General features: G+C 48.0%; 8 non-coding genes across 8 annotated transcripts; all 8 read left to right on the forward strand.

Annotated features, from left to right (window-relative positions):
* The first annotated feature begins 637 nt into the window (after positions 1-637).
* Positions 638-828, forward strand: LOC142716051 (U2 spliceosomal RNA). The gene has a single exon (XR_012871353.1). It is a non-coding gene; the product is annotated as a U2 spliceosomal RNA (small nuclear RNA).
* Positions 829-2,108: 1,280 nt separating this feature from the next.
* LOC142716052 (U2 spliceosomal RNA) lies at positions 2,109-2,299 on the forward strand. Its single transcript, XR_012871354.1, has one exon. It is a non-coding gene; the product is annotated as a U2 spliceosomal RNA (small nuclear RNA).
* Positions 2,300-3,587: 1,288 nt separating this feature from the next.
* Positions 3,588-3,778, forward strand: LOC142716053 (U2 spliceosomal RNA). The gene has a single exon (XR_012871355.1). It is a non-coding gene; the product is annotated as a U2 spliceosomal RNA (small nuclear RNA).
* Positions 3,779-5,086: 1,308 nt separating this feature from the next.
* LOC142716054 (U2 spliceosomal RNA) lies at positions 5,087-5,277 on the forward strand. Its single transcript, XR_012871356.1, has one exon. It is a non-coding gene; the product is annotated as a U2 spliceosomal RNA (small nuclear RNA).
* Positions 5,278-6,569: 1,292 nt separating this feature from the next.
* On the forward strand, positions 6,570-6,760 carry LOC142716056 (U2 spliceosomal RNA). The gene has a single exon (XR_012871358.1). It is a non-coding gene; the product is annotated as a U2 spliceosomal RNA (small nuclear RNA).
* A 1,293-nt stretch (positions 6,761-8,053) lies between these two features.
* On the forward strand, positions 8,054-8,244 carry LOC142716057 (U2 spliceosomal RNA). Its single transcript, XR_012871359.1, has one exon. It is a non-coding gene; the product is annotated as a U2 spliceosomal RNA (small nuclear RNA).
* A 1,288-nt stretch (positions 8,245-9,532) lies between these two features.
* LOC142716058 (U2 spliceosomal RNA) lies at positions 9,533-9,723 on the forward strand. The gene has a single exon (XR_012871360.1). It is a non-coding gene; the product is annotated as a U2 spliceosomal RNA (small nuclear RNA).
* A 1,298-nt stretch (positions 9,724-11,021) lies between these two features.
* On the forward strand, positions 11,022-11,212 carry LOC142716060 (U2 spliceosomal RNA). The gene has a single exon (XR_012871361.1). It is a non-coding gene; the product is annotated as a U2 spliceosomal RNA (small nuclear RNA).
* Positions 11,213-11,245: the final 33 nt, after the last annotated feature.

Consider the following 11,245-nt stretch of genomic DNA (forward strand, 5'->3'; position numbering starts at 1 on the left):
CCTATTTTCCATTTTGCAGTCCCTTGTCTCCCTCTTGTGGCCTCCTGGAGGCAACTAGCTGTGCAAAAAAAAGACAGCCTGGCGGCCGGCTGTTGCAGTGTTGCCCTCTCAGGCAACACTGAGTGACTGACTGAGCCTCACCGTCTTATATAAAGTTCAGACGGAACTTTGCACGTGTCATAGTGGAGCCCTCAGGATTCCAGAGCCAGCTTTCTGACATCATAATGGGGCCTCAGAGATAAAAGCCTGGGCCCAGGCAGTGTTGGTCAGTGCTGCTCAGCAGGCAGCACTGGACTGGACTGGATTACAGCTGATACAAGGTGTGAAGGAACAAGGGGTGGCTGTGGGCATGCACTTGCTGCCGCTGCCAGTGTTTATCTGCATGGCAGCAGGGCATTTGGGCGTTGCCAGGAAGGCGTTTTTATGTAGATTCCTCCTCTTTCAGCACTGCATTGTGGTGCAAGCAAAAGAAGCAAATCCTGTCTGGCTTCCTCTCCGGCCTTTATTCACCTCCCGTGTAGCTGTGAGTGTGTGAGCCTGCAGGGCCCCATGGAATTGCCTAGAAGTAGGCTGAATCGCTGCAAGGGCTGAACAGCAGTATCGGGCAGGCTCGGGCAACGCGCGGCCCGTTCGGGTTATCGCTTCTCGGCCTTTTGGCTAAGATCAAGTGTAGTATCTGTTCTTATCAGTTTAATATCTGATACGTCCCCTATCTGGGGACCATATATTAAATGGATTTTTAGAACAGGGAGATGGAAATAGAGCTTGCTCTGTCCACTCCACGCATTGACCTGGTATTGCAGTATTTCCAGGACCGGTGCACCCTTTCCTTATGTGTTGACTAAAAGCAGATTCCAAAAGTGTTTTTTGTCTTTGCTATTGTTTCTGTCTTTCTGAAGGGATCTCCCCTTTTAATCCCATTATTTCAACACCTGTTGGACAATGCATGAGTGATAATGAGCTCATTGATTAAATGCAATTAATGAATAGATTGCCACCTCTTGTTGTGTGTCGTCTGTGTTTCTGTGTTTCCGGCATTTCACATTGGAACACCTCATTCACCTTCCTTGTCTTCTCTCCGCCCTCCCTTTTAGGTAAGTTAAAGAGCTGCACCTGAGCCAGCCACTGATTGATTGATTGATTGATTGATTGATTGATTGATTGATTGATGCAGCACAACAGTCAAATAGTGGAGTGGAGTAGGGGAACAGCAAACAGCCAATAAAGCAGCCCGCCCGCTCGCCTGCCCGCCACAATGGACCTACCTGTGTACACTAGATGGATGTGATGGAATGTACTGTCGTCCCTACATTTCAAGAAGAATTAAGAATTGCAGTTGCAACAAAGCCTTGCTTGCCTACAAAGAGAGCAGCAATTTGGATTTGTTACTATGTTACCTAGAAGAATAACAAACTGTGCAAGGATGGAGGTTGTAGGAGCAAGGAGAAGTTGTCTGTAAAGTTGGTGGATGCCTATTTTCCATTTTGCAGTCCCTTGTCTCCCTCTTGTGGCCTCCTGGAGGCAACTAGCTGTGCAAAAAAAAGACAGCCTGGCGGCCGGCTGTTGCAGTGTTGCCCTCTCAGGCAACACTGAGTGACTGACTGAGCCTCACCGTCTTATATAAAGTTCAGACGGAACTTTGCACGTGTCATAGTGGAGCCCTCAGGATTCCAGAGCCAGCTTTCTGACATCATAATGGGGCCTCAGAGATAAAAGCCTGGGCCCAGGCAGTGTTGGTCAGTGCTGCTCAGCAGGCAGCACTGGACTGGACTGGATTACAGCTGATACAAGGTGTGAAGGAACAAGGGGTGGCTGTGGGCATGCACTTGCTGCCGCTGCCAGTGTTTATCTGCATGGCAGCAGGGCATTTGGGCGTTGCCAGGAAGGCGTTTTTATGTAGATTCCTCCTCTTTCAGCACTGCATTGTGGTGCAAGCAAAAGAAGCAAATCCTGTCTGGCTTCCTCTCCGGCCTTTATTCACCTCCCGTGTAGCTGTGAGTGTGTGAGCCTGCAGGGCCCCATGGAATTGCCTAGAAGTAGGCTGAATCGCTGCAAGGGCTGAACAGCAGTATCGGGCAGGCTCGGGCAACGCGCGGCCCGTTCGGGTTATCGCTTCTCGGCCTTTTGGCTAAGATCAAGTGTAGTATCTGTTCTTATCAGTTTAATATCTGATACGTCCCCTATCTGGGGACCATATATTAAATGGATTTTTAGAACAGGGAGATGGAAATAGAGCTTGCTCTGTCCACTCCACGCATTGACCTGGTATTGCAGTATTTCCAGGACCGGTGCACCCTTTCCTTATGTGTTGACTAAAAGCAGATTCCAAAAGTGTTTTTTGTCTTTGCTATTGTTTCTGTCTTTCTGAAGGGATCTCCCCTTTTAATCCCATTATTTCAACACCTGTTGGACAATGCATGAGTGATAATGAGCTCATTGATTAAATGCAATTAATGAATAGATTGCCACCTCTTGTTGTGTGTCGTCTGTGTTTCTGTGTTTCCGGCATTTCACATTGGAACACCTCATTCACCTTCCTTGTCTTCTCTCCGCCCTCCCTTTTAGGTAAGTTAAAGAGCTGCACCTGAGCCAGCCACTGATTGATTGATTGATTGATTGATTGATTGATTGATTGATTGATTGATTGATGCAGCACAACAGTCAAATAGTGGAGTGGAGTAGGGGAACAGCAAACAGCCAATAAAGCAGCCCGCCCGCTCGCCTGCCCGCCACAATGGACCTACCTGTGTACACTAGATGGATGTGATGGAATGTACTGTCGTCCCTACATTTCAAGAAGAAGTAAGAATTGCAGTTGCAACAAAGCCTTGCTTGCCTACAAAGAGAGCAGCAATTTGGATTTGTTACTATGTTACCTAGAAGAATAACAAACTGTGCAAGGATGGAGGTTGTAGGAGCAAGGAGAAGTTGTCTGTAAAGTTGGTGGATGCCTATTTTCCATTTTGCAGTCCCTTGTCTCCCTCTTGTGGCCTCCTGGAGGCAACTAGCTGTGCAAAAAAAAGACAGCCTGGCGGCCGGCTGTTGCAGTGTTGCCCTCTCAGGCAACACTGAGTGACTGACTGAGCCTCACCGTCTTATATAAAGTTCAGACGGAACTTTGCACGTGTCATAGTGGAGCCCTCAGGATTCCAGAGCCAGCTTTCTGACATCATAATGGGGCCTCAGAGATAAAAGCCTGGGCCCAGGCAGTGTTGGTCAGTGCTGCTCAGCAGGCAGCACTGGACTGGACTGGATTACAGCTGATACAAGGTGTGAAGGAACAAGGGGTGGCTGTGGGCATGCACTTGCTGCCGCTGCCAGTGTTTATCTGCATGGCAGCAGGGCATTTGGGCGTTGCCAGGAAGGCGTTTTTATGTAGATTCCTCCTCTTTCAGCACTGCATTGTGGTGCAAGCAAAAGAAGCAAATCCTGTCTGGCTTCCTCTCCGGCCTTTATTCACCTCCCGTGTAGCTGTGAGTGTGTGAGCCTGCAGGGCCCCATGGAATTGCCTAGAAGTAGGCTGAATCGCTGCAAGGGCTGAACAGCAGTATCGGGCAGGCTCGGGCAACGCGCGGCCCGTTCGGGTTATCGCTTCTCGGCCTTTTGGCTAAGATCAAGTGTAGTATCTGTTCTTATCAGTTTAATATCTGATACGTCCCCTATCTGGGGACCATATATTAAATGGATTTTTAGAACAGGGAGATGGAAATAGAGCTTGCTCTGTCCACTCCACGCATTGACCTGGTATTGCAGTATTTCCAGGACCGGTGCACCCTTTCCTTATGTGTTGACTAAAAGCAGATTCCAAAAGTGTTTTTTGTCTTTGCTATTGTTTCTGTCTTTCTGAAGGGATCTCCCCTTTTAATCCCATTATTTCAACACCTGTTGGACAATGCATGAGTGATAATGAGCTCATTGATTAAATGCAATTAATGAATAGATTGCCACCTCTTGTTGTGTGTCGTCTGTGTTTCTGTGTTTCCGGCATTTCACATTGGAACACCTCATTCACCTTCCTTGTCTTCTCTCCGCCCTCCCTTTTAGGTAAGTTAAAGAGCTGCACCTGAGCCAGCCACTGATTGATTGATTGATTGATTGATTGATTGATTGATTGATTGATTGATTGATTGATTGATTGATGCAGCACAACAGTCAAATAGTGGAGTGGAGTAGGGGAACAGCAAACAGCCAATAAAGCAGCCCGCCCGCTCGCCTGCCCGCCACAATGGACCTACCTGTGTACACTAGATGGATGTGATGGAATGTACTGTCGTCCCTACATTTCAAGAAGAAGTAAGAATTGCAGTTGCAACAAAGCCTTGCTTGCCTACAAAGAGAGCAGCAATTTGGATTTGTTACTATGTTACCTAGAAGAATAACAAACTGTGCAAGGATGGAGGTTGTAGGAGCAAGGAGAAGTTGTCTGTAAAGTTGGTGGATGCCTATTTTCCATTTTGCAGTCCCTTGTCTCCCTCTTGTGGCCTCCTGGAGGCAACTAGCTGTGCAAAAAAAAGACAGCCTGGCGGCCGGCTGTTGCAGTGTTGCCGTGTTGCCCTCTCAGGCAACACTGAGTGACTGACTGAGCCTCACCGTCTTATATAAAGTTCAGACGGAACTTTGCACGTGTCATAGTGGAGCCCTCAGGATTCCAGAGCCAGCTTTCTGACATCATAATGGGGCCTCAGAGATAAAAGCCTGGGCCCAGGCAGTGTTGGTCAGTGCTGCTCAGCAGGCAGCACTGGACTGGACTGGATTACAGCTGATACAAGGTGTGAAGGAACAAGGGGTGGCTGTGGGCATGCACTTGCTGCCGCTGCCAGTGTTTATCTGCATGGCAGCAGGGCATTTGGGCGTTGCCAGGAAGGCGTTTTTATGTAGATTCCTCCTCTTTCAGCACTGCATTGTGGTGCAAGCAAAAGAAGCAAATCCTGTCTGGCTTCCTCTCCGGCCTTTATTCACCTCCCGTGTAGCTGTGAGTGTGTGAGCCTGCAGGGCCCCATGGAATTGCCTAGAAGTAGGCTGAATCGCTGCAAGGGCTGAACAGCAGTATCGGGCAGGCTCGGGCAACGCGCGGCCCGTTCGGGTTATCGCTTCTCGGCCTTTTGGCTAAGATCAAGTGTAGTATCTGTTCTTATCAGTTTAATATCTGATACGTCCCCTATCTGGGGACCATATATTAAATGGATTTTTAGAACAGGGAGATGGAAATAGAGCTTGCTCTGTCCACTCCACGCATTGACCTGGTATTGCAGTATTTCCAGGACCGGTGCACCCTTTCCTTATGTGTTGACTAAAAGCAGATTCCAAAAGTGTTTTTTGTCTTTGCTATTGTTTCTGTCTTTCTGAAGGGATCTCCCCTTTTAATCCCATTATTTCAACACCTGTTGGACAATGCATGAGTGATAATGAGCTCATTGATTAAATGCAATTAATGAATAGATTGCCACCTCTTGTTGTGTGTCGTCTGTGTTTCTGTGTTTCCGGCATTTCACATTGGAACACCTCATTCACCTTCCTTGTCTTCTCTCCGCCCTCCCTTTTAGGTAAGTTAAAGAGCTGCACCTGAGCCAGCCACTGATTGATTGATTGATTGATTGATTGATTGATTGATTGATTGATTGATTGATTGATGCAGCACAACAGTCAAATAGTGGAGTGGAGTAGGGGAACAGCAAACAGCCAATAAAGCAGCCCGCCCGCTCGCCTGCCCGCCACAATGGACCTACCTGTGTACACTAGATGGATGTGATGGAATGTACTGTCGTCCCTACATTTCAAGAAGAAGTAAGAATTGCAGTTGCAACAAAGCCTTGCTTGCCTACAAAGAGAGCAGCAATTTGGATTTGTTACTATGTTACCTAGAAGAATAACAAACTGTGCAAGGATGGAGGTTGTAGGAGCAAGGAGAAGTTGTCTGTAAAGTTGGTGGATGCCTATTTTCCATTTTGCAGTCCCTTGTCTCCCTCTTGTGGCCTCCTGGAGGCAACTAGCTGTGCAAAAAAAAGACAGCCTGGCGGCCGGCTGTTGCAGTGTTGCCCTCTCAGGCAACACTGAGTGACTGACTGAGCCTCACCGTCTTATATAAAGTTCAGACGGAACTTTGCACGTGTCATAGTGGAGCCCTCAGGATTCCAGAGCCAGCTTTCTGACATCATAATGGGGCCTCAGAGATAAAAGCCTGGGCCCAGGCAGTGTTGGTCAGTGCTGCTCAGCAGGCAGCACTGGACTGGACTGGATTACAGCTGATACAAGGTGTGAAGGAACAAGGGGTGGCTGTGGGCATGCACTTGCTGCCGCTGCCAGTGTTTATCTGCATGGCAGCAGGGCATTTGGGCGTTGCCAGGAAGGCGTTTTTATGTAGATTCCTCCTCTTTCAGCACTGCATTGTGGTGCAAGCAAAAGAAGCAAATCCTGTCTGGCTTCCTCTCCGGCCTTTATTCACCTCCCGTGTAGCTGTGAGTGTGTGAGCCTGCAGGGCCCCATGGAATTGCCTAGAAGTAGGCTGAATCGCTGCAAGGGCTGAACAGCAGTATCGGGCAGGCTCGGGCAACGCGCGGCCCGTTCGGGTTATCGCTTCTCGGCCTTTTGGCTAAGATCAAGTGTAGTATCTGTTCTTATCAGTTTAATATCTGATACGTCCCCTATCTGGGGACCATATATTAAATGGATTTTTAGAACAGGGAGATGGAAATAGAGCTTGCTCTGTCCACTCCACGCATTGACCTGGTATTGCAGTATTTCCAGGACCGGTGCACCCTTTCCTTATGTGTTGACTAAAAGCAGATTCCAAAAGTGTTTTTTGTCTTTGCTATTGTTTCTGTCTTTCTGAAGGGATCTCCCCTTTTAATCCCATTATTTCAACACCTGTTGGACAATGCATGAGTGATAATGAGCTCATTGATTAAATGCAATTAATGAATAGATTGCCACCTCTTGTTGTGTGTCGTCTGTGTTTCTGTGTTTCCGGCATTTCACATTGGAACACCTCATTCACCTTCCTTGTCTTCTCTCCGCCCTCCCTTTTAGGTAAGTTAAAGAGCTGCACCTGAGCCAGCCACTGATTGATTGATTGATTGATTGATTGATTGATTGATTGATTGATTGATTGATTGATTGCAGCACAACAGTCAAATAGTGGAGTGGAGTAGGGGAACAGCAAACAGCCAATAAAGCAGCCCGCCCGCTCGCCTGCCCGCCACAATGGACCTACCTGTGTACACTAGATGGATGTGATGGAATGTACTGTCGTCCCTACATTTCAAGAAGAAGTAAGAATTGCAGTTGCAACAAAGCCTTGCTTGCCTACAAAGAGAGCAGCAATTTGGATTTGTTACTATGTTACCTAGAAGAATAACAAACTGTGCAAGGATGGAGGTTGTAGGAGCAAGGAGAAGTTGTCTGTAAAGTTGGTGGATGCCTATTTTCCATTTTGCAGTCCCTTGTCTCCCTCTTGTGGCCTCCTGGAGGCAACTAGCTGTGCAAAAAAAAGACAGCCTGGCGGCCGGCTGTTGCAGTGTTGCCCTCTCAGGCAACACTGAGTGACTGACTGAGCCTCACCGTCTTATATAAAGTTCAGACGGAACTTTGCACGTGTCATAGTGGAGCCCTCAGGATTCCAGAGCCAGCTTTCTGACATCATAATGGGGCCTCAGAGATAAAAGCCTGGGCCCAGGCAGTGTTGGTCAGTGCTGCTCAGCAGGCAGCACTGGACTGGACTGGATTACAGCTGATACAAGGTGTGAAGGAACAAGGGGTGGCTGTGGGCATGCACTTGCTGCCGCTGCCAGTGTTTATCTGCATGGCAGCAGGGCATTTGGGCGTTGCCAGGAAGGCGTTTTTATGTAGATTCCTCCTCTTTCAGCACTGCATTGTGGTGCAAGCAAAAGAAGCAAATCCTGTCTGGCTTCCTCTCCGGCCTTTATTCACCTCCCGTGTAGCTGTGAGTGTGTGAGCCTGCAGGGCCCCATGGAATTGCCTAGAAGTAGGCTGAATCGCTGCAAGGGCTGAACAGCAGTATCGGGCAGGCTCGGGCAACGCGCGGCCCGTTCGGGTTATCGCTTCTCGGCCTTTTGGCTAAGATCAAGTGTAGTATCTGTTCTTATCAGTTTAATATCTGATACGTCCCCTATCTGGGGACCATATATTAAATGGATTTTTAGAACAGGGAGATGGAAATAGAGCTTGCTCTGTCCACTCCACGCATTGACCTGGTATTGCAGTATTTCCAGGACCGGTGCACCCTTTCCTTATGTGTTGACTAAAAGCAGATTCCAAAAGTGTTTTTTGTCTTTGCTATTGTTTCTGTCTTTCTGAAGGGATCTCCCCTTTTAATCCCATTATTTCAACACCTGTTGGACAATGCATGAGTGATAATGAGCTCATTGATTAAATGCAATTAATGAATAGATTGCCACCTCTTGTTGTGTGTCGTCTGTGTTTCTGTGTTTCCGGCATTTCACATTGGAACACCTCATTCACCTTCCTTGTCTTCTCTCCGCCCTCCCTTTTAGGTAAGTTAAAGAGCTGCACCTGAGCCAGCCACTGATTGATTGATTGATTGATTGATTGATTGATTGATTGATTGATTGATTGATGCAGCACAACAGTCAAATAGTGGAGTGGAGTAGGGGAACAGCAAACAGCCAATAAAGCAGCCCGCCCGCTCGCCTGCCCGCCACAATGGACCTACCTGTGTACACTAGATGGATGTGATGGAATGTACTGTCGTCCCTACATTTCAAGAAGAAGTAAGAATTGCAGTTGCAACAAAGCCTTGCTTGCCTACAAAGAGAGCAGCAATTTGGATTTGTTACTATGTTACCTAGAAGAATAACAAACTGTGCAAGGATGGAGGTTGTAGGAGCAAGGAGAAGTTGTCTGTAAAGTTGGTGGATGCCTATTTTCCATTTTGCAGTCCCTTGTCTCCCTCTTGTGGCCTCCTGGAGGCAACTAGCTGTGCAAAAAAAAGACAGCCTGGCGGCCGGCTGTTGCAGTGTTGCCCTCTCAGGCAACACTGAGTGACTGACTGAGCCTCACCGTCTTATATAAAGTTCAGACGGAACTTTGCACGTGTCATAGTGGAGCCCTCAGGATTCCAGAGCCAGCTTTCTGACATCATAATGGGGCCTCAGAGATAAAAGCCTGGGCCCAGGCAGTGTTGGTCAGTGCTGCTCAGCAGGCAGCACTGGACTGGACTGGATTACAGCTGATACAAGGTGTGAAGGAACAAGGGGTGGCTGTGGGCATGCACTTGCTGCCGCTGCCAGTGTTTATCTGCATGGCAGCAGGGCATTTGGGCGTTGCCAGGAAGGCGTTTTTATGTAGATTCCTCCTCTTTCAGCACTGCATTGTGGTGCAAGCAAAAGAAGCAAATCCTGTCTGGCTTCCTCTCCGGCCTTTATTCACCTCCCGTGTAGCTGTGAGTGTGTGAGCCTGCAGGGCCCCATGGAATTGCCTAGAAGTAGGCTGAATCGCTGCAAGGGCTGAACAGCAGTATCGGGCAGGCTCGGGCAACGCGCGGCCCGTTCGGGTTATCGCTTCTCGGCCTTTTGGCTAAGATCAAGTGTAGTATCTGTTCTTATCAGTTTAATATCTGATACGTCCCCTATCTGGGGACCATATATTAAATGGATTTTTAGAACAGGGAGATGGAAATAGAGCTTGCTCTGTCCACTCCACGCATTGACCTGGTATTGCAGTATTTCCAGGACCGGTGCACCCTTTCCTTATGTGTTGACTAAAAGCAGATTCCAAAAGTGTTTTTTGTCTTTGCTATTGTTTCTGTCTTTCTGAAGGGATCTCCCCTTTTAATCCCATTATTTCAACACCTGTTGGACAATGCATGAGTGATAATGAGCTCATTGATTAAATGCAATTAATGAATAGATTGCCACCTCTTGTTGTGTGTCGTCTGTGTTTCTGTGTTTCCGGCATTTCACATTGGAACACCTCATTCACCTTCCTTGTCTTCTCTCCGCCCTCCCTTTTTTAGGTAAGTTAAAGAGCTGCACCTGAGACAGCCACTGATTGATTGATTGATTGATTGATTGATTGATTGATTGATTGATTGATTGATTGATTGATGCAGCACAACAGTCAAATAGTGGAGTGGAGTAGGGGAACAGCAAACAGCCAATAAAGCAGCCCGCCCGCTCGCCTGCCCGCCACAATGGACCTACCTGTGTACACTAGATGGATGTGATGGAATGTACTGTCGTCCCTACATTTCAAGAAGAAGTAAGAATTGCAGTTGCAACAAAGCCTTGCTTGCCTACAAAGAGAGCAGCAATTTGGATTTGTTACTATGTTACCTAGAAGAATAACAAACTGTGCAAGGATGGAGGTTGTAGGAGCAAGGAGAAGTTGTCTGTAAAGTTGGTGGATGCCTATTTTCCATTTTGCAGTCCCTTGTCTCCCTCTTGTGGCCTCCTGGAGGCAACTAGCTGTGCAAAAAAAAGACAGCCTGGCGGCCGGCTGTTGCAGTGTTGCCCTCTCAGGCAACACTGAGTGACTGACTGAGCCTCACCGTCTTATATAAAGTTCAGACGGAACTTTGCACGTGTCATAGTGGAGCCCTCAGGATTCCAGAGCCAGCTTTCTGACATCATAATGGGGCCTCAGAGATAAAAGCCTGGGCCCAGGCAGTGTTGGTCAGTGCTGCTCAGCAGGCAGCACTGGACTGGACTGGATTACAGCTGATACAAGGTGTGAAGGAACAAGGGGTGGCTGTGGGCATGCACTTGCTGCCGCTGCCAGTGTTTATCTGCATGGCAGCAGGGCATTTGGGCGTTGCCAGGAAGGCGTTTTTATGTAGATTCCTCCTCTTTCAGCACTGCATTGTGGTGCAAGCAAAAGAAGCAAATCCTGTCTGGCTTCCTCTCCGGCCTTTATTCACCTCCCGTGTAGCTGTGAGTGTGTGAGCCTGCAGGGCCCCATGGAATTGCCTAGAAGTAGGCTGAATCGCTGCAAGGGCTGAACAGCAGTATCGGGCAGGCTCGGGCAACGCGCGGCCCGTTCGGGTTATCGCTTCTCGGCCTTTTGGCTAAGATCAAGTGTAGTATCTGTTCTTATCAGTTTAATATCTGATACGTCCCCTATCTGGGGACCATATATTAAATGGATTTTTAGAACAGGGAGATGGAAATAGAGCTTGCTCTGTCCACTCCACGCATTGACCTGGTATTGCAGTATTTCCAGGACCGGTGCACCCTTTCCTTATGTGTTGACTAAAAGCAGATTCCAAAAG

The sequence above is a fragment of the Rhinoderma darwinii genome, unplaced genomic scaffold, assembly GCF_050947455.1.
Source record: "Rhinoderma darwinii isolate aRhiDar2 unplaced genomic scaffold, aRhiDar2.hap1 Scaffold_446, whole genome shotgun sequence".
NCBI lineage: Eukaryota > Metazoa > Chordata > Amphibia > Anura > Rhinodermatidae > Rhinoderma > Rhinoderma darwinii.